We start from the raw sequence: 23,318 nt of genomic DNA on the forward strand, positions 1-23,318 counted from the left end.
CTCAACACAGAGCATTTTTACTGCAGTTAGAGAACCTAAAGCAGCACATCCAGCTACTACTAATACAAATGGACTGAATTAATCTCATTCTTGTTCAGGGACATGAAAGTGGATGGAGAAAATGGGGGGGGGGGGGGGGGGGGGGGTGGTGCTGCGTGTTGGTGATGAGGCTTGAAAAGAGATGAAGCTGGCTGGGGGGGAGGAGGGATGGGGGAGGACTGGAGAGTGTGAGTTAAACACAGAGAGAATCAGAATGAACGATGACAAGATCTGCTCCTTATTTCCCATCTTTTTAACCTCAAGGAGGAAACGGAGACCTAAAGCGTGTGTCTACACGGCCGGAAACACTACGCTGCGGATATCAGTGGTTTCTGTATTTAACATTCAAATAACTGCAGAGTGTTCCCACCCATTTGTAGATTGTCAAGGCGAAATGTAGCTAATGTTGCTGTTGAAAGCTCACCTGATTTTACTGTCAGGCTGCAGAATAAATGCTTTGTTTTTACAGTAACCTTGCGCTATCTGACAGCCAATGAAAAATGAGTCAGTTTAACATACAGCTTTGCTAGAAAGTCTTTTTCCACTGAAGTAAAGAAGCTGTTGTGTTGCGATTAAGAAATCAACAGACAAGCAAGGTTTGTTTATGCCTCTGTCTTTTCTCTTATTTAAAGGGGACCTATCATGCAAAATGCACTTTTGTACGTCTTTTATACATGAATATGTGTCCCCGGTGTTCCAGGGAACTCACAAAGTGTCAGAAAACACAACCCTCTCTATTTTCCTCCATACCCAAATCTCTAAAAAAGGGGCTGCAACGGATCTGATACAGACTGATCCAGATTTGACCACTGTCCTGACGTCAGGACGGTGGCGCTACGGCTATTGGTCAATTCTCCACCTATCAGGGGAATGAGAGGTTGGGCCACGGCCGGCCATTGCTGCTCGAAAGTGCTGGAGACGCTGTAGTTAGTACATATGCCAGGCCTGTAAGTGGCGCTGTAGTCTGCCACAAAAGCAGCGAAGAAGACTTCCCTTGCATGGTTGCCATGGTTGCCCTTCTGTTTATTCTCCACTGTGGCTCTTTCTCTCCCTCCCCGAGGCAAGCGTTTGCGCCTCCTGCTTTAAAACAAATGAATAATGACTCTATATAATCATATGTAAGGGATAATGTGCAGCGACTGCTTCGCGTCGGGCTCCTGATCAGCCTGTCGGTGTTCTTTTCCCCATAATGACCGCGTCGCTGCACATTATCCCGCTTATTACATGGCCACATTCTCGACAAGTAACGACATGACTCCCAATATTAATTGAAATGCTTTTATGGATTTAGAAAATTATTTTATTGATTTAAAAAATAGTTGTATTGATTTAAATTGACATGCATCTGCTAAGAAAAATAGTCCGTTGTTACTGTTTGAACTAACGTAGCAACAGCAGGAACTGCTTCGATAGTGTTTTTGAGGAGTTTTTTGATTACAGATTTGAAACATTGTTGCTTGCTTTAAAAGTAGCACAATTCATTAGATAGATAGATAGATCTTTAATTTGTCATTGTACAGGTACAACGAAATTACAATGAACTCAAGGTGCCAACACGCAACAACAAGACAATATGAAAACAACAAGACAATATAAAAACAACAAGACAATATAAAAACAACAAGACACTATAAAAACAAGAAATGGGACTTAAATAGACATGATAGGGAATATGTACATAAATAAATAATAAATTAAATTGCACGATCCCCCTCGTATTGCACGGAAGGCTTATATAATTTAAATATTAGCAGCGTTTAGTGCACATATGGCCCTGGGAAAAAAACTGAATTTGAGTCTGTTTGTCCGGGAAGACATGGTACGGAAGCGCCTGCCTGAGCGCAGCCGTACAAAGTGCTTGTTACCCGGGTGGTGTGGATCCTTGAGGATTTTGAGTGCCTTCGTAAGGCAACGAGAGCTGTACAGTACCTCCAGGGAGGGGAGGGGGCAACCGATGATCTTCTGGGCCGAGTTGATGACCCTTTGGAGCGCACCCCTCTCTGCGGCTGTGCAGCTGAGGAACCACATGCAGATGCAGTAGGTGAGGATGCTTTCCACGGCGCAGCGATAGAAGGACACAAGCAGGTCCTGTCTGAGGTGGTAATTCCTGAGTATTCTCAGGAAGTAGAGTCTCTGCTGTGCCTTCTTGACGGTTGCCGTGGTGTTGGTCCTCCACCAGGTGAACGCCCAGGAATTTGATCACTGAGACTCTCTCCACACAGCCTCCATCAATGAACAGGGACTGCATGTCGGTCTTCTTTCTCCTAAAGTCAATGATCATTTCCTGGGTTTTCAGCTTGTTCAGCTGCAGGTTGTTTACTTTACATAACGCTAACAGTTGCTCCACCTCTTCCATGTACGTGGTCTCGTCACCCCCTGAGATGCAGCCCACCACTGTGGTATCATTAGCAAACTTTATGATGGAGTTGCTGGTGTGGGCGGGGACGAGATCATAGGTGTAGAGGGCATATAGTAGGGGGCTCAGCACGCAGCCCTGTGGTGACCCGGTGCTGAGACTGAGGGACGTGGAGGTGTGGGTGCCTATCCTCACTCTCTGGGGGCGATCAGACAGGAAGTCCTTAATCCATAGACACAAGGAATGGGATACTCCCAAGACTGATAGCTTGGTCACCAGTCTGTCAGGGAGGATGGTATTATATGCCGAGCTGAAGTCCACAAAGAGCATCCTTGCGTAGCTCCCCCTACTCTCCAGATTAGACAGGGTAGAGTGGAGAGCTGTGGCCATGACGTCCTCCAAGGATCTGTTGGCCCTGTAGGCGAACTGGTGGGGGTCCAGACCGGGAAGGAGGGATGAGACGATGTGGGAACGGACCACCTTCTCAAAAACTTTAGCGGGGGTGGAGGTGAGTGCCACTGGACGGTAGTCATTTAGGCAGCCGATGTTGTTCTTTTTATCGGCACCGGGATGATTGTGGATGTTTTCAGGCAGGATGGGACGATGACCTGGGACAGGGACTGGTTGAAGATCTTGGTGAAGATCCCCGCCAGCTGATCAGCGCAGTCTCTCAGCACCCGTCCCAAGACTCCGTCCGGCCCCGCTGCTTTTCTCGTCTCACCTCGTGCTCCGTGAGGATGAGGCTGCTGAGGGAAGGTGGGTGTAATGGTGTGGCTGCTTCCGATAGCCCCGTCTCGTAGCGGACGTAGAAGGAGTTCAGCTCCTCCGCCAGCTGAGGGTCACCCCCGTCGGCCGAGGGGTGGCTGGGTTTGTAGTTGGTCATCTGCTGGACCCCCTGCCACACCCGCCTGGAGTCGTTGCCCCGGAAGCAGTCCTCAATCTTCCCCTTGTAGTCCATCTTAGCCCGCTTGATCCCCCCGCTTCAGGTCGGCTCTGGCAGTGCTGTACAGCTTCCTCTCACCAGTCCTGAAGGCGATGTCCCTCTCCCTGACCAGGCGCTGCACCTCTCCAGTCATCCACGGCTTCTTGTTGGGATGAACCCGGATGCACTTATCCACAATGACGGAGTCTGAACAGTGCCTGATGTATCCCAGGACCGCTGATGTGTACTGTTCCAGGTCCATGTTTGAAAACCCCCCAGTCGGTGTTCTCAAAACAGTCTTGCAGCTGTGGAGTGGTGTCTAAAGGCCAGGTTTTAATTGTCTTTATAGTGGTGGAAACACTTTTCCTGATGGAGGAGTAGGCCGGAATTAGGAGAAGGGACACATGATCTGACTGGCCTAGGTGCGCTAACGCTTTAGCTCTGTAGCCCCCCTTAATATTAGTGTAGACCTTGTCCAGTGTTTTATCCCCCCTCGTGACACATTTAACATGCTGGTTGAGTCTGGGAAGCTCTACCTTTAAGTTGGCATGGTTAAAGTCCCCTGCAATGATGTGGACAGCCTCAGGATACATGCTTTGTTGACTGCTAATAGTATCATGTAGCTGACTTAGCGCCGCGCTAGCATTTGCATCTGGTGGAATATATACTGCAGTTATAATAATAATAATAATAATACATTTTATTTTTAGGCGCCTTTCATGACACCCAAGGACACCGTACAATTTAAAAAAAAAAAAAAAAAAACTAAATAAAAACTAAATAAAATAAAAGCTAATAGGCAATAGAACAAGATAAAAACACAAACAGGAAATCATGGAGGAGACAGTCAAGTGGACACAAATGAAACATATAATGGGGAGCACTACAGTGAGTAAGCAGATTTGAACAGGTGGGTTTTTAATTGGGATTTGAATAAGGTGATTGTGTCTGACTGTCGGATGTGCGGGGGGAGGGAGTTCCAGAGTCTGGGAGCAGTGCAGCTAAAAGCCCGAGCACCCATGGTGACGAGGCGTGGGGTGGGGACGGTCAGCAGACCAGCAGAGGAGGAGCGGAGGGAGCGAGAGGGGGTGTACTCCTGAAGAAGGTCAGCCAGATAGGGGGGGGCCAGGTTATGTAGGGCTTTGTAAGTGAGCAGTAGGTTTTTGAAGTTGATATGGGATTGAACAGGGAGCCAGTGGAGTTGGATGAGGATGGGGGTGATGTGTTCGGAGGCCTTGGTGCCGGTGATGATCCGGGCTGCGGAGTTCTGTATGATTTGTAGTTTATTGATGAGCTTGGTGGGTATGCCTGAGAGGATGGCGTTACAGTAGTCGATGCGGGACGTGACAAATGCATTGACCAGGACTTCAGTGTTCGATTGAGAAAGGGATGGGCGGAGTCTGGAGATGTTGCGTATGTGGAAGAAGGCAGTCCGGGTGATGTTATTTATGTGAGGTGAAAATGAGAGGGAGCTGTCCAGGATGACACCAAGGCTCTTAACTTGGCCAGAGAAGGGGATGGAGTGGCCATCAATGATGAGGTTGGAGGCAGGGGAGGATGAGGTTTTGGAGAGGGTGGTTTTGGTGCCAACCAGCAGGGCTTCGGTTTTGCTGCCGTTGAGTTTTAGGAGGTTCCTGCTCATCCAGCTCCTGATGTCCTGGAGGCAGTTGGTGAGAGAGGTTGGGGGGAGGGCAGTGTTGGGTTTGCTGGAAATGTAGACCTGGGTATCGTCGGCGTAACAGTGGAAATGGACATCATGATGACGGAGGATAGTGCCAAGGGGGAGCAGGTAGACAATAAACAGGAGTGGACCCAATACTGACCCCTGAGGAACACCATGTGAGACAGTGGAGCAGCTTGACCGGTGGGTGCTGAGACAGACATATTGTTCCCTGTCTGTGAGGTAGGACGAAAACCATGAGAGTGCAGTACCAGTGATCCCGATGTCCGCCAAACGCCCGATAAGCAGTGCGTGAGAGATGGTGTCAAAGGCAGCTGTGAGATCAAGGAGGATTAGGATGGTGAGCAGTCCAGAGTCAGCTGCACGGAGGAGGTCGTTGGTGATTTTTACCAGCGCTGTTTCGGTGCTGTGCTTTGAGCGGAAACCCGATTGGAAGGGTTCATGAAGGTTGTTTTTGTCCAGGTATTGTTGAAGTTGGTCAGCAACCACTCTTTCAAGGATTTTTGAGATGAAGGAGAGGTTAGAGATGGGCCTGTAGTTATTCAGGTCATCTCGGTCAGCTCCAGGTTTTTTGAGTGTTGGTGTTATTGCAGCAGTTTTGAGGTTTGGCGGTACAGTTCCAGTTGCGAGGGACGAGTTAATGATTCTTGTGATCAAGGGGCAAGTAGAGGGCACACAGGTTTGTTATCAATACAACATTGAACTCCCTCGGAAGGTATCTAGGTCGGCATTTAACTGTCATAAATTCTAGCTTCGGGGAACAGTGGTTACTCACAGTGATTGTGTTTGTGCCCCAAGATCCTTAGTGTATATAATGAGGCCACCACCTCGCGTTTTCCCCGACAATTCTCGGGTCCTGTCTAGTCTATGGGAGGTGCGGCCAGCTAGCTCGTTAGCTAAGTCCGGGATGGATGGATGGAGCCAGGTTTCTGTGGCTATTAGCACGCAGCTGTCCTTCACAGTCCTGTGTGTTGCAACCTGTAGTCTCAGTTCGTCCATCTTATTAGCGAGAGATCTTGCATTTGTTAGAAAGATACTCGGCAACGGTGGTTTGTCCGGGCGGTTCCTTAGCCTCTCCAGCAGGCCGGCTCTGCATCCCCGCTTTTGTTTACGTTCCTTTCTCCGTCTGCGACGCTTAGTTCCGGGAATAGTGAACCATGGGTCTCCGGGATTCCTGGCGATTTCCGATGGGATGTTGTTTTTTGCGGATAAACGCGTCTGTAATGGCGCTTCCACTGAATAATCCGATTTCTAACAAATCGTGTCTGCTGAAGATGTTATTTGCCCAGCATGATGTTAACAAAAGTGAAAAAGATATATACAAATAAACATGAAATAACATTAAAATGGCACTAGACTTGAGTCCGAAAGCCGCTGCGACTGGTCGCGCCGCCATCTTATTTCATATCGCCATTATGTCAAACCTTGGAAAGTATCTAGATATCCCTCCCCTAATGCCAAAGTAACTGCCAACTCCCCTCTCCTGCAGGGGGGCGTGGTCAGCTGCAGCTCACAGAATCAGCCCCCTGCAAAAACAGGGCTGGAAAGAGCAAATAGAGCGAAATGAGGCATGGCTAAAATGCAGGATCTGTTTGGTATATATATATATTTATATAGGTATGGCCCTACAATATATGTTTCAAAAATAACATGATAGGTCCACTTTAACATAATCTTTATCATAGGCTTTAAAAAACTAAAGCTTGACGATGTAAACAACCTTTACAAAAACATGCTGAATAATTGAGATATTAGTTAAGAGTAGTAGGTTATGTGTTGTCTGGCATAAACTGCAGATCAATAATGTATTAAGGCCGTTTCACTCAGTTGGCGTCTGATACCATTTAATAAAAAACCCTCACATGGGATATTTGGATATAAATATGAGTGAGAAGAGCTTTTAATAATTGTATTGTGCTGTTTAAAAATGTGTGAATTGAACGGAAATAAATGTGCATTACATTACATTACATTGCATTTAGCTGACGCTTTTATCCAAAGCGACTTACAATAAGTACATTCGACCAGGAAGACACAATCTTGAAGAAAACAGAATCATATAAGAACATCAGGTTTCATAGAGCCAAGCATTTCAAGTGCTACTCAACTGGCTATAGATAAGCCAGTCCTTTATTAGTATATAAGTGCTCTGTTAGCAGTTATTTGTTAGTAATTCTATCGCTCGAGGTGCATCGTTATAATAAGAACATATAAATACATATATTTTGACGGTTCCAAGTTTGAATGGTTTTATTTGAAAGTAAACTAAACGTGTGGAGGTATCAGAAAGTTGGGGGAAGAAAACAATCAAGACATTAATGAGATGAACAAAAAATAGAATATTGAAATGTTTTTCTCCGACATATCTTGTATGATCTCTAATGATTCAGTCATGTTGAAAAGAGCACATTTGACGCAGTCTTTTCAAGCCCGAGCTAACAAGAGAAGGAGCAGAAGGAAATATGTACACAGGATACAGATGGTTGATTTATTTTAACTAATTACAAGAACAGCAACATCATGCTGGAAGTAAACCATCTCAAGACTAATTTCTGTCTTTCATTAACATTTTGTTCGACAGTTTATCCTAATTATCGTGCTGATGTCCCGAAGTTCCCTGGCAAGGCTTTTAAAAGGTCAAACCATTTTGTATTCTCCTTTTGATTTTGAAATTCCTTCGCTTTTTTATTTTTAATTCAGCAACCGGCTTGTAATTTTTTAGATTTGACAATGCGGCACATTCAGTGAAAGCAGTTTACGAGACAATATGGCATTGTAGCCATGCAGCTGTGGGTTGTGATGGCAAAGTCTGTCTCTTTTGGGTCTGTGCGTATATATATATATATATATATGTGTGTGTGTGTGTGTGTGTGTGTGTTGCCTACAGGTGACTCATCGCACTGCAGATGACCACAATGTTTTTCTGCTGCTTGAGCGTTCATGGATCTCTTTCTACATTTCCCTCTCCTATGATTCTCAATCTCTCCCTCGCTCTCGTTGCTTCTGTTTTTCTCTTCACACCCTCCTGCTATCACTTTCCATCAGTGTTTTCTTTAGGCGTTACAAGCCTGTATCCCCAGATTACATAACGCCTTGCCTCGTACAATTCTGTCTGGACGCCACGGAAGTGACATGCAGCAAATAAAGAGACAAAGGAAACGGAACATTTACATTTTGAAGCACGTTTCATTCACCCGTTTCGGTTTTTGAGCACTAAATTGCAGAAGGCTGGCCACCAGCAGCAGAGCGAGATCTAGCCCAGGTATAATGAGCCATAATGTCATGTTACAATCTGATTGGCATAGCCATCGTCAGAGAGAGGGGCGGGAAGAGGGGATGGAGACAGAGCAGGAGAGACAGAGAGAGGGGGGACATAATAATGATGATGATGATGATGATGATGATGATGATGATGATGATGATGAGGGGTCATGAAACGAAACAAAGGCAGGATGACAAAAAAAGGTTAGGATCAATTTGTGCCTTTCACATCATTTTCTGTCTCCCCTCTCCCTCTCCCTCTCTGTCTCTCACCCAGCGTCCAATTCACATCAATCATACATCCATTTACCTCATCCCTCTCTCACTCTCGATTAGTCTCTCCTCCATTTCTTGTCCTCTGCTTTCCTGTAATCTGCATCCAGTGCCGATGATTTTGAATGTTTAAACATCATTTCAAATGAGAGCAGGTGTTTCCTTGATGGCACATTTGAATGTTTACTGAACAGTGGAGAGCGAACTAGAACTTATATTTCATCTAAAAGCCCAGAAAACATGTGCACAAACTAACAAGGACAGATTAATTTATCAGCCTTTCTAAAAAAGCAACACAGGTCTTATTGAAAATTATTTATGTTGTAAAAAAATTTGGTTACTGTGTTGTTGATCATGTTCATCTTCAAAATGTTGTTTTTTTTATTGAATATCAGCTAAAATAAAATACATTTACTTAATAAGATATTCATTGTATTGTATTTAATACAACATGTTTACGAAAGCATAATGACAAAAATAAACTGTCTGTAAAAGGTGTGGAAACTCACGTGCACGTATAACAGTATCAGTTAACATGAATCTAATTATTACCCCTCTTCTTTTTTTTTTGTCGAAACTGCTAATAATTGGATATTCAGTGATTTTTACATCCATCATAATCAAAGCTGATTGTAGATTAACCTAATCTTGGACATGCACATGTTGGCTAGCAGGATCACACACACACACACACACACACACACACACACACACACACACACACACACACACACACACACACACACACACACACACACACACACACACACACACACACACACACACACACACACACACACACACACACACACACACACACACACACACACACACACACACACACACACACACACACACACACACACACACACACACACACACACACACACACACGGAGCATTTACATTGTAATTACCCCTGAGCCCCTCTCTGGTCCCTGTGGGGCCTCAGCCTGAAGATGGTCTCAGAAGAGTCCCAGTTGTCCCATTGAGGAGATCATTAGCCTGGTTAGAGTAATCCACAACAGTCCCGTGTGTGCGTTTGTTCACAGGCATACGTGTGTGTGGGGGGGTGTGTGTTCCTTGTGTGCTCATGTGTTAAGCATCTGTTAAATGGACTCCACGGCCTTTATAGTCCGTGGACATTAGCTTTATTGGAGGGATCTGAAAAGTTATTTAGTGACAGCTGGGATTTCCCTCCCCAGGGACGGAGCTGCTGACTGCTCATGATAGCAGCCATGAATGAAAGGGGAAATAGGCGTTAAATTGAAAGACCTGGAAAACTGCCGGGGAAAAACAGCCCTGAATACATTAAAATAAAAATAAAAATACACATTAAATAACCTGCAGAAAATACTTATTTTATTCATTTTCATTGTGTCTTTGTTTTATAAATGTAAGAAAATGAAGAATGAGGTTTTGTTTTTATTAACTTTCATCATCATTTCATTTTTTTATCTTTGAACCTCAATGAATTTACACTATGATACATTTGAACATGACGAACAATTGTTTATGAACAATATAAAAATACATTTAGTTTCAGTTTTTATCAGAGAAATACACCTGCATGTTGGAGTGTTTAAATGTAATGTATTCTGCAATTTAGAATATTTAATCTGTATCGGCTTTCTTTCTGCAGGGTTATTTGTATGAATGAGAGGCGATGTGGCTGTGCTTTGTGTGTTTTAGGGTTGCTTGCTGTTTATTTTCCTGATAGCTTCAGACTGCAAACATCTGCATGCTGTTGTATTGTGTGATGTGCCTCGAGACTCTTTGAACCAACGTGACCCCCGCCAATCAGCGGCCCTTGCTCTTTCTGATTCTCCTTTCTCCCCCCTCTGCCATTTTCCTCCAACCACTGTTGTTAGGAAAAATTATCCTCTCTTTGCACTCTGCTAGAAAAAAAAGGAGTGGAGTGAAGGGGCACACAGGAGGGGGGGGGAGCGAGAGGGCAACTGATTGCTCCTATTGTTTAAGAGTGAGGCCTGCAGCCTCATGGGGGGATAATTGCCACACAAGGAGGGTAATGTGTTTGGAAAAAAAGACAAATTAAAATAAAGGTGGTTGAAAAGGGCTTGTAAAGAGGATGCTGTGGATTAGTTTAATCCACACATTATAAATGAAATGTGAACGAGTAACACCAACACACATACATTCACGTAAAGTATTATGAATGATATTGATACACAGTGTGTCTTTTATTCTGGAAATCTTTTATTTTCATGCTTTTATTTGTGTCAGTTAATTAGAGCACTTGTCATCCTATATGATGACATCAAAACAATAAAGAGTAGTGTTTCTGTTCCTTTGAAAGCTTCCACTAAAGAGACTGCAGTGCAGGTAAAAAGGAACCTGCAAAGGAGAGCTGTGGTTATGTTATGTAGGATGTTGATACAAAAACAAACAGGGGATATTTTTCACTGGGTTTGGGGAAAAAAGCCGCAAAATAATCATTCATTACCCATCGCTTTTCTTAGGCCCAAATGGATATTTGAGACGTTGATCAAGTCACAACTAATTTAAATATAGTATTAAACTGTATGACTTTTCATTATTTTATAATATTGAAAACAACATGTTTTATGAATTGTGAATACATATCATAGTTCAAATTGAGCTTATCTGCTTAAGAAAAAATATCAATAATTGTCCATTATATTGGTTTCCTGAAAAGCTAATATTCTTATCATACTTCTCTTAGTATTTGAGGTAAATGAACAATATCTTTGAATTTCCCTCACAGGAAATGTACATTGCTAAAAATACACGCAGTAAATAGCGTATAATACAGCTGTCACGCTTTCTTTTGTGCCTGTTTCTGAGAGCAGGCTCCGCCACCATTTCCTGCTATTCATTATGTTCTTATTCTACTTCTTACTCTTATTTCAATCTGTATCTGTGTGTCCTTTGTTTCCCGTCAAGCACTTGGGGAAAAGTGCAGGTGTTAAAAGTGCCTTTTAAATAGACTCAACTTGACTGGAGGAGAAGTCATTTCTAAAGCAGCGGAGAAACGGCATATGAATGTAAAGGATATGATATGATGTACGGTAGATCACTTTCCACAGTCTAATCACTCAGATGCGGTATTTTATAATCACAAGCCTTGCATGTCTTATTCAAAACCATACAAGCATAAATAATCCGCAAAAAAACATGACAGGTGATGCAGAAATCCTGCTCTTACGACGATGACCTTTAACCAGCAGGATGACTGGAACATCACGCAGTGAAAATTGTATTGTGAAAACTATCAAGCGTGAATCTGGGAGAGAGTTGGCTTTAGTGCGTCATCAAAGCGGGTCCTGCACGTCCCTCCGTGTGTCTGTGTCTCTCTTTCATATTCCAGTCACAAGCTGTGTGGGTGAAACTGCTCAAAGGCTACGATTTGGTATTTGGCTTTCTTTTTGGGGGGGGGGGGTTGATAAGTTTGTGCTTCAAGGTCTGTCTGGGATGGGTTGGCTGCACGCTGAGAACGTGCATGCTCAACACGCTCGTGGCCATAATCGTTTAAGCTCGATACGGAGAAAAAAGATTCAGTCATTCAAGTATGCTGAAGACTCTGGGAACACGTTTGAGTGCTCACAGCGTGCGCCTACATCTGTGCTCGTCTACATACTTGTGTGTGTGTGTTACAAATTAGTGTACTTGTAAGACTATTATTTGTGATATTATTTTGTGCGAGTGTGTGTAGGTGTGTGTGTGTATAGTGTGTCTAAATTGGAAGGCTGTAATTAAATGCGTAGACCTCTCCACTATCTCCTCCTCCAGCCAGCGCCAGTGACGCACAAACCGCAGCACAGCCATGAGTCATCAGGCCCCCAGGATCACCACCCCTCCTTCTATCTCTCTATCCCTGCCTCCATCCACCTCTACACAGCTCTCTATAACCCTCTCTGCCTATCACTACACATTCCTATGTACCACTCTTTCTAAATTACCCAGCTTCGCAGCACGACGCGAGCTGCCGCTTTTTTCCCCATACACTCCTTGAGATTCGTGCTCAATTTCCTCTTCAATCCGACACGCTCCCGTTTATCTCTCCACATCTGGCCATCGCTCCCCCTACAACACCCCCGCCACCTTCCCTCTTCACTCGATCTGTCTTTACCCTCTTTATCTCCCCTGTTAACCTCTCCACGCCCACCCGTGAACCCCGTGGGTTATTAAGTTTGCCACAGTTGCAGGCAGAAGGGGAAACACGTTGTGAGGAGAAAGAGATTGATGGAGTTTTTGGGGGAGAAGGGCTCAAAATGTGAGTGGGAACGATTGGGAGACGACGACGGCGGCAGGCAGTGACAGCACGTGCATTGCAAGGAGTAGACGAGGCTGTGAACAAGAGAGAGGAAACAAGAGAGGGACAGAGGGAGGGAGAGCTTGATTTGAGGCATTTGCCACCTGGCGTCCTGAATCATTATCTGACTCATGCTAATCTCTTATCTTCTCTCAGCCAAACACACACACACTGCACACACACACACACACACACTATCAGAGAGTGTCACAACGGGTAAGAGAAGAGGAGTCAGGGGGGCACCGGAGAGTAAGGACGAAAAACACTCGCAGGACACAGGAGGAGAGAATGTCTCTTTCTGACGAAGCCTCCAACGTGGTTTGAAAGGAATAAGGGGATGTTTCATTTCCCTCTCTCAGCGTGTTTATGATATGAGTAGGAAGGAAGAGCATATTAAATGTATGACTCATAAATGTGTGTGCCTCTCTGCCCCACCAACGCCCTGCAGAGAGGGTTGCATCCACTGCTGCAGGAGGGATAACAAAAAAAAGGCAATTTCGTGCTTTACTTGGTATGGTTATCCAATTAGTCACACAAAACATGTGGCAAAGCGGATGTATGCCAATATGCTTCTGTTCCTGATAGATGTTTTATCCCGGAGAGAGCCTTTATAAATATGTAGCAAAGCTGTCTGACGAAATATAACATTTTGAGTGCAATCGTTTTTGTATTCAGTATTAGTTGTTTCAGGTCGACAAGGGGGATCATGCACTAGTATCCTCTGAGCTGACAGTGATAATTCAAGGTATTCTGTTCACAGATGCCGTAAGCTGTGTTTTTGTTTACAAAGCCACGCGGCTCGATTGTGTGAGGGTTTCCCTAGGTGTGAGTATTATTTATTATCTTGTCCCACCACGTGTACATTAATCGTGTGTATATCCTGGACGTTGCTGATAAAGCCGCTTTCTTTTACAACATGTGAATGAATGAACCCAAAAAATGTATAAAAGTAGCTGCTTCTGCTCTTACACAGAATAATGTTTACATGTCGCTCTGGAGAAGTTCACTTTAAGGCCCCGGCCACACGAGGACGAAAACGGTCGTTTGCGTTACTGTTTAGTGTCATATAGACCGTTCGGCCACACGAGGACGACCGAATACGGCACTAAACGACTGCTGAAACGATAACGGGTCCCAAGGTGGATAGAACGGCATACGCAACGCTCTGGGGGGTCCAACGGCTCCGTGTGTACGCCCTATACGATCATTTTCTGATAATGATGAGGCAATAGCCCCGCCTCTCCCCACCTCTGCTGCTCACCCCCGCGTCAAAGTAAACTGCACACTGAATTCAGATTATTTATCTTTCTCTCGATATGGACATAAACGCGAGTGAAGTCTAATCTGACAGGACGGAGACACCTCTCAAACTACCTACACTAGTTATAAATATGTTTATTACTGTCGGCCGGGTCACTCATTACTGGATCAGCTGCTGCATGAAACAGACACTGCGCTGTCCAAAGAGAGGGAGGAAAAAGAGAGGCTCCGTGTATTTTATTATTATATAGATTCGTTATTCATTTGTTTTAAAGCTCAATAAATAACAAAGAAGACCTTTGACCGGCACTTTTATAATTTTGTCCGGAAGATTTAAACTTTAATCGTTGACCGGCGAAAAACTCTGCCCGGTTCCCTCGGCCCCCACCGCGGACAATAAACAGAAGGGCAACCATGACAACCATGCTTCTTCGCTGCTTTTGTGGAGGAAGTTACAGCGCCACGTACAGGCTCCTGCATATGTACTGCAGCTTCTCCAGCGGTTGGAGCTAAACGGAGCGGTCTCGTGTGGACAGACACTATCTGGTGAATATTGCGTGTGGACGGAAGCTTTTTTGCGATTGCGTTTGCGTTAATCCTATGCGTTTAGCCGTTTTCGTCCTCGTGTGGCCGGGGCCTAAGACACAAGTCATTTCTGTGCCACCCCATCCAACTTTTCAAAGTTTGTGATTAATCAGGATTGCAAAAAAAGACGGAACACAACTCTCACTCTAGTACTGATTATACAAAATATGAGCCCTACAGTGGGAATGACTCAATGTTATGGCACTAGATACTACTTCACTGGAGTGCCCCACATTTATTTCAAACATTTGAAATGCTTATGGCTCGAATTTAGACGTTGCCGGAAGCAGACATCAAAGAATACAGACTTTTAATAGCCCACAATAGTTGAGCTTCGGAAAAAAATAACATTATGTCTAGTAACACAGTCATTTAGTGATAATATCAGTGTGTGTGGGATTTAAATGATTGCCTCTAGCCTACATTGCCTAATATTTGTGAATATTTCTCTGCCTGCTGGAGGAGCTACATACAAATAAAGGGATGTACTTCCAATATTTGAGTGGATAAGAAATGATTAGCATTTGCAGATATGAAGTGTCTCAATGATTTGAATTCTATATTAATAAGATTATGTAGGAAATGTAGCCTTTTATTCCTTCTGTGGACTCTGCTTGTTCTGTGGCTTTGTGAAGGATCCCGGTGGATCTGAGTCATTTCAACTTTAATCTCCCTCTTAGTATAAAATGATGTATATTATTGAAATGAGATCTTTCTCCAGTGTTAGGTAAACTGATGTGAAACTTAACAAAGGAACCAACTCTCAACTAGTGAACAGTCAGACCACACATTGCTCTTTGTTATTGGATTACATGGAAGATTACATGGAAGAAATACTAAAACTGCATTTTTGCCTCAATTATATTGATAACATCTAATCTATATTAAAAAAAAACAAATGTGGAAAAACCAAGAAAATGTGCTTTCTCACACTCTAACCAAAAAACTATTAAACACAAACCATAAAACTGGGCCCCACAAGGCTGTTTCTTTCAATTCGGTTCTCCAATCGATGCCCAATGTGACATTATTGCACTCCATATATAACTTGCTAGAAACTACTTATCTTCCTACAGTCAAAATTAAAAATGAATGCCTCACAACCACTTCTAATATTGTCTTCTCCATGCTGGTACCAATGAGGCAAGTGCTTTAAATGCTTTGAAATTCGGTTTTGAAATATTACTAGGTCCAATGGAAATGTTACGCTGGTCAGATTGCACCTGTTCTTTAAGCTGGGGCATGTTTAGTTTTTGTGTGGGTTTCTTCACTATGTGTACAAAAATGCCTTTTCCTACCTCTTTTCATCTCAGATCATGACTGGGCGATGTGTGCCCTTTGCAGTCGTGACTCCCCCTGCCTCCTCGCCTCTGGTGGTAGCTGTTCATGGGGACTGCTGATGTTCAGCCAGCTTCACAATCCTCGGTTGACCTTAACAACAGTAAATGATAATATAATAAAGCTTTATTTATATATCACTTTTCATACAACTCATGCAGCTCAAAGTGCTTTACAAAATGTCACATCATAAATGAAAAATAAACAACAAGAAAATTCCCCTCAGATTATTTGTTAGAACTTTACAGGTACATGCAGCAAAATATAACATTTTACACAAGGAAGTAAAATATGAGGTACGTCATCGTTGTTTGTTGATATCAGATTCATATTTTAATCCAAACCAAACTTCTAATTGTCTGTATGTACATTGTTGAACAATTATGCTATCTAACAAGGGGCACATTTAAACGGATTCACAGAAAGTTTGCATAATAAAATGACGTAGGCCTATGCATATTACAGTAACAGTCCACTGCCGTTATGCTAATATTAGCAGTTTGCCGCCTCAACATGAGAAGTTAGCTCTGGCTCACAGAGGTAAACAGTCGTCAATTAATCCAATGGTTTGTGGCATGGATGTATAACGAGAACAGGATACAGCGTTGGAGACAGGACCCCGTTAATTCAAATGTGCTCAGTGGAGCAAGACGCCCACATGGCCTGACTCTTCAGAGCATAGGACCCGTATATTTTGTTATTTTAGCCCATAGACATAGCATGCACTGCAGACGTGCGTTTTGCTTAAGCCCCGCCTCCGAACCGTAACGTCACAGATCTTCTCAGCTCAGTCAGATGAATGGAGAGAACATTACTCTAGAATTGGCTTTTAGTCCATTTCACACCTTTTAGACACTAATGATTTAAATAAGGGCATGTGGGTAGTTGATTTTTTTTTTTTTTTAAATCTGCTGATTTACAGGCGTCTATTACCTTTTGTAAGTCAATGGGGAAAACTCTTTAGTTTTTGCAATGGGACATGACCATAGACTGTATATATAAAGGACATCACCCATCCTTCATGCTATAGGTAATGGTAGGATGGAACAAAGATTAAACAGTATAAGCTTTGCCTTCTGTCTCAGCTTTTCAATGTAACACACATTTGGCCAGGTTTGGTTTTAAAATGCACTCCATGCACATTGCATCAATTAAAGCCCACGTTTCTTCAAGATCAATCTATCTGCATCAATAAACCTACCACAGAAACTAAATCAATTCGTCAAAAGATAACTAATGACACCAACCAAGCGCAGATAACTTTAACAATTTAATCCATGTTTAGCCAAACCAGATTTCAGAAACATCTTGTGTTATAAGTAACCCATCAACCAACACTAAATAAAGTAAATGTAAAATGCCCATAACAAACTACAATCTTCACACTTAAAGGTAGGGTAGGTTATTTATTTCAGAAACACTTTTTGTTATATTCGATGGAATGCTCTTAACATCCCGATAGCAATGAATATATGAAATGCTTTGAAATAAATGTCATCTGTGGAAGCCGTGGTGTGTAAAAATCACGACCAATCATCTGAGCCGGCCCGGCTAAAATAACTGGATGGCCTACCTGCCTGTCAGCCTTCTCTGTGCACAAACTTATCTCGTGCCCTCATTGGTCATGTGCGCGTTCGTGTGTGTTGGAGGAGGGGCTCTGTAAGGAAGTCTGAAGGAAGAGGCAGATTTTTTCCAGTTGTGTACTTTCAAATTCTGGCGCACTCAAGCTGGTTTCTCCAAAATTACATACCCCACCTTTAAAGAAGATGTATAAATAGATTGAGAGGCAGATGAATAACAACCTTATCGGGGTTGCCATAGGTGGTGTTTCATGAAAATCCCTGAAAGAGCTCCTTCAGTTTTCATTCACAAACAAGAGCAATCAGAAACCAGCTCCCTGCTTATTCATCCCTATAATAAAAAAAAGAAATCCCTACCCCTTCTGATTGGCATCTGCACGTCATAAGCCAGAGTTTCAATTACCGTAACTTTGAGTAATTTTGGGTTTGTATACAACATGCAGCCTGATCTCAGATCAATTAGATGCATCGCATCTCTGAATAGCTACTCTTTGACATGTAGAGCAGTGGACAATTAAGCTTCTGTTCGCTTTGAAAGAGGTCCTTAAAAAAGTAAGTTCTCCTTGCATTTATGATGCTGACTAAAGCACTGATTCAATATTTTATTGAGTCTGACGTGTTTCCTCCAGCAGGAGAATCCACCCTAATGAATACAGTAATACTTTAACCAACAAATATGCCAAAAATAAGCAACCACTCTTAAAATACAAAGTTCTTTCCTATACTTAAATCTTAATTACTCAATGAAGTCCAACATATTGTTGAGAAGCACAGCTTGGACCTGATGATCTGCCGTGCTGCATCTTGCATTTCAATGCTTCTCTTACTTGTCGTGACAAAACAAATATTACAGACCTCATTGAGCTACAAACCCAGTAAAAACTATAGACAATGCAACGTTAGCTGAAAATATATGAATATCATGAGCTGTGGAAGTTCATATAATATTAACATTTACCTTTGGCTATTTCATTGACCTTATCTTTCGATTTTATACACAAAAAATGTGAATGAGTCTTAGGTGAATTAATGTAGCTTGTAACAACCACAGTAACTTTCCCACAAGAAACATCTTTCACTCTCTAAGGTAGCTTTAAGCACCTTGTTTCAAAAGGTGCTTCATGAATTATATACGTGTTTAAAAAACCCAAGGACAAGCTGAACCCCCATAGTAAATAGTTTCCGATTGAAGCTTGAATTATCACACTACTGTGTACTTTAGAGAGTGGGTGCAAAAACTCCACTCTACCACCTCAGGTTGGAATAACTACACTGAATCAAAGACATTGGATTCACAATTCTGGTAATGTTTTAAAAAGGGAAATCAATGGTTTGTGTGTTTGCAACTTCCCAAATATAAAAAAAATTAAATAGAGAGGTAAGTTGGCTCCAAACATCCACTTTTCCTTATTTATGCTGCATTTTGCACTGAATACCGTTGGACCGTACAGACATCATTAATGTCTTTCTGAACTTGCCTTTTCATCAAACACCATTATGAGGAGACGTTGTTGTGAATCTAAATGGCCAGAATACCACGATCATCACAGCCTCACAGACTCTTTACAGGCGCATCAGTTCAAAGATGCAATGCTTCTGTCCATCAGGATCGATAAAAAAGTCTCAAATATAACAGTGTATCAGCAAGAGATCTGTCCAGATAGAGACAGGCAGAAGATAAAATGTTTTAATCACAACACTATACGGTTCCCTCTCTGTGTAAACAGAACGCTAAATACATCACTGAGGTGCTTCAACGCGAGTTTGTAACAAAGAGAGCTGACCAAATGCCTTTTCATGCCAACTACCAGACACATTTACAGTCTCTAACACACATCACTCTCAACAAGGGGTTATTCAGCAGAAAAAAAAAAACTTCTAAGTTTACAGCATCATTTATGTTCACCATGCAAAATATCTACTGCGCTTTGTACAGGAATTCCTCTTTTTCTTCCCTGTCCGCCACATAGTAGAATTATGTAATATTCCTCCACAGTCAATTATAAAAACAAAGGTTTAGAAATGTATGTGATCACAATGAATTTGGAAACAATGGTTTTGTCCCTGAATACAACAATCAAGCCTTCTCATTATGCTCGGCTTTGGCTGTTACCTTTTTCCATATTGATGAGGCTCTTCGATTTATTTATAACTGATGGAGATTCCTAAGTATTTTGAGTTGAATAACACATTGAGGCCGCAATTAAAAGTAAACTATGAAATCTGAATGAACAGTGTGAGAAAATATGAAATAAACATTGGTGTAAGAGGTCATAATAATACATGCTATTCTTGATATGAACAAAGAGTTTGCATACACTAGTGCTCAGGTTGTCCTCCTTTACTTGTTTGTTTTTTGTCTTCTGTCAACGCTGTCTCTCCCAGCAGACACACAGAGATAAGCATACTCGTGCCTGCAAATAGAAAATATAGAGAAAAGAGGGGAAACAGAATATTATGAACAGCCATACCAGAAGAGGTGATGAGTCGAAATGATAAAGGAGCCAAGAGAAGTGTTTGCGACATTCACTTATAGAAAGCACAGCTTTGTTTCAGGGCGATCAGTGTCCGGATTACCAGAGTGACAGATAAAGAAACGGGAAATTTCATTTTAAACTGCTATCTGGAAAATTGATTTCATGAATACTGAGCCGGCTATGGTATAAGCTTTGATTCAGTCTTTTCCTGCCTGAATCCTTTTACATTTACAAGCTCAGGTTGTACCCACTGGCTAAACTGAGGACTACCTCCCTGTTGTCACAGAAAAATATATACTGTATTAAGGGCTTCACACGTCATGTAGAATAGGACTGATCCTGCATTTCAATGGGCCTCAGGCATGAACATTTCCATAGTCTTACTCCAAATGGTTGTGCCGCACGAATGTTGGCACGTGTTCATGAGGAAGTGCACACTGGTACGATTTTAGAATGACTTATTATTTAGCTCAAATTGCTATTTCCCCCTGTGGAAAGAGACGTTCTATTTGCATAAGACTGTACGAAAGAACAAGAAAAATGAATGACATTTCTTGCCGAAGGTTAGAACTGAAGTTGGACACAAACCTTGTACAGTAGACATAAAACTACCGCCTGCAGCCCGTTAGCTTACCTTAGACTGGGAACAGGAGGAAACAACTAGACTGGTTCTGTCAAAACGTGACAATGTTAATTAGCAACTGATGACAAAAACTGAGGAGGAAGCCGTGCATTTTGGTGTCATGTCAGTACTTTCTTTTCTTTAAGCCCAGGCTTTACGCAAAGCTCATCTAAACTTCTTCTGCATCCAGCTATATATTTAATGGACCGATAACTCAGAGATTCAGAATGAAAACAGCCCTGCGTGAAAGCAGATCAAGACCGAGTTCCTGACGTGTTTTTCAGTAAAACCTTCTCAGAGCTTTTCAAGCTTTCCAAATCTGTGGATTTCATTTATTTCTAAGCTTGATTCTGTTATTTAAAAACAAACAAAGGTGTGGGATCTGAGAATTAGTCACACTTTAATATGATTAACTATGTGAAAAAAATGTATACGTAGGTGTACACAAACAATTTACATACATTTTACACTTTTCATGCCAGTTTTATGTCTTCATGGGCCTGTACGTTTTGAGGTTCAACCTTTTTTAATATCTGATGCATGTCATGAATTGGGTAATGCACATTTTTAAGAATCTTGTCATACCTGAAGGGTTTGCAGACCCTTATTAACAGTTTGAAGAACTTCATGTTCACAAAGAATTGTGAGACCGTGGTAAATTCTACTACAAGCATATCATGCACCACACACGGTTTGAAAACAGCTTGAGCTCCCTTTGAATCGCTGCTCACCACATTGAGAGAAAACTGTAATCAGCACAGGTGATAATGAACCTGCTGATGAGCTAAATGGCAGCTTGTAAGCTGTGGTTGGTTCTCCACTTGTGTTGACACTTAAATTCCACATAATTAATCTTTTCACATTTTAAAGATAGCAAAGACAAATTAAAAACAAGTCATATGTGAATCTAAACCTTGCTTCAAAAATAATTAAGGGTTGTCACAATAGAAACTGCTTTGCTGCGGCTGAAATGTTTAATTATGCCTTTGCAAAATATCTATTCTGTAATTTAGAGCAATACTGAAAACACATAACATGAAACCTTTTATAACTATCATAAATCATTTGAGAGTCATTGCAGTAACTAATTTCAGTACAACTCATGCTTTCATCGTGTTCCGTAAGTTGATGCGGGTGCTAGACATGTTAGCTTGGCGCACAAGCTAAAGCTGCTTTCATACGATCAACAGTGAAACCGCTATGCACTGGCTATGCTGTTGTTTTTTTATGAAGAGCGTGAGACGCCACAGATCGCTGCACTCAAAGTTAAATAATTTCCTCTTTGACCTGAATAGCCGCTGTTCTTCAAAGTTCAACCAACGATATAACAGCTGTATGTGACATAAACAGAGGCAAGTAGGGGGGTAAAAAACAATCGGCCATAGCCGACTGTACCACAGGGCTCAGTACCCAAACTCGCAGTGAGCAAAAAAAAGAAAGTCCTATCATGTGAAAGCAGCATGACATGAGAAAAAGGAAGCCACTGCAAAAAGAGGAGGGACATATACGATACGATATACTTTATTGTCCCCGTAAGGAAATGTGTTCTGGACTCCGTCCTGCAGTTCCGCATACATGTACATAGGCCTATACAAACATAGTGGACATTAAGAGACATACACATATCATCAGTCATACACCGTTTGAACAAACACAATATACTGACAATGGCGACCTATTGCACAACTCTCATGGCCAACAACACCAACTTCCAGAAACACCAACGTTTCGTATACAATAGCTAGCTCGCCACTGGTCAAACTAGTTAAGGCTTCACCTAGTTTTGTTTGAGTGTGTGTGGACCCTGCGGCTCGAATCCAAACAAGCTGTTGAAGGCAAGTGCGCTTTATATTACGACACTGAAAAACCTAAGCTTGGTTTATACCCAGATTTACCCGATTCAGTTGAAATTCTGATCCAATTGTTGGTCGTTCAGTTCTAGAGGGATCAACAATCTTGCTGTTGGAGGATTTGATGACAATTTGAGTGATTTCATAGTCCAATTTTTCAAACTGACACTGTCTAAACATAATTAATATTATAATAATAATAGGTATTATTATTGGCGAAGTATTTAACATGATGTGGTTACCGGCCTTGATTGAGTGTAGTTTGATAGATACAAAAAATTGAATTAGTGATTGATAACGAACAAAAAAGGTTGTTGAGTCTGAGTACCCATGTCTTCTCCGAAATATTGATCTGTGCAGTATGAACATAATAGCTTTATGTTTTGGCAAAAAGGCTCAAAATGTGTGAGTTATAATCTACAAGGTCTGCCCATTTTTAGTTCTACTGTGATGTTTACTTTAGCACATAGGTGGTCCTGTATCCACATGATCCAAACTAATTTTAGATTTAGTTTGGGTTGCTTACTCCAGTGCTTCGTTGATATTCCTTTTACATCAGCGAATAATTTGATGGGTTGTTTTTAAAAGGCTTCCCTGATGGAAAGTCTTGTATATGGTCTTTGCCCAACACAGTGAAGCTTGATATCTTATTTCAAATCTTGAGCCAAAATTAATCATGGAGAGATGATGATTAACAAGTAAGAGACTGATTACATTTCTGCCTAATCGTAACCTTGCATTAATCATGATCATTTTCCTGACCCTGACACCTCAAGTGAGC

The 23,318-nt window shown here is 42.1% G+C and overlaps 1 long non-coding RNA gene across 1 annotated transcript in view; it reads right to left on the reverse strand.

The window, feature by feature from the left end:
- Positions 1-15,991: 15,991 nt before the first annotated feature.
- LOC117458640 (uncharacterized) overlaps positions 15,992-23,318 on the reverse strand; it is a 30,832-nt gene continuing 23,505 nt past the window's right edge. Inside the window, exons 4-5 of the long non-coding RNA XR_004553445.1 lie at positions 19,907-20,002; positions 15,992-16,101 (exon numbers count right to left, since the gene is read on the reverse strand). This is a non-coding gene — a long non-coding RNA (uncharacterized lncRNA). The remainder of the gene's footprint in view (positions 16,102-19,906; positions 20,003-23,318) is intronic.

This window comes from Pseudochaenichthys georgianus, chromosome 14 (genome assembly GCF_902827115.2).
Source record: "Pseudochaenichthys georgianus chromosome 14, fPseGeo1.2, whole genome shotgun sequence".
Classification (NCBI taxonomy): domain Eukaryota; kingdom Metazoa; phylum Chordata; class Actinopteri; order Perciformes; family Channichthyidae; genus Pseudochaenichthys; species Pseudochaenichthys georgianus.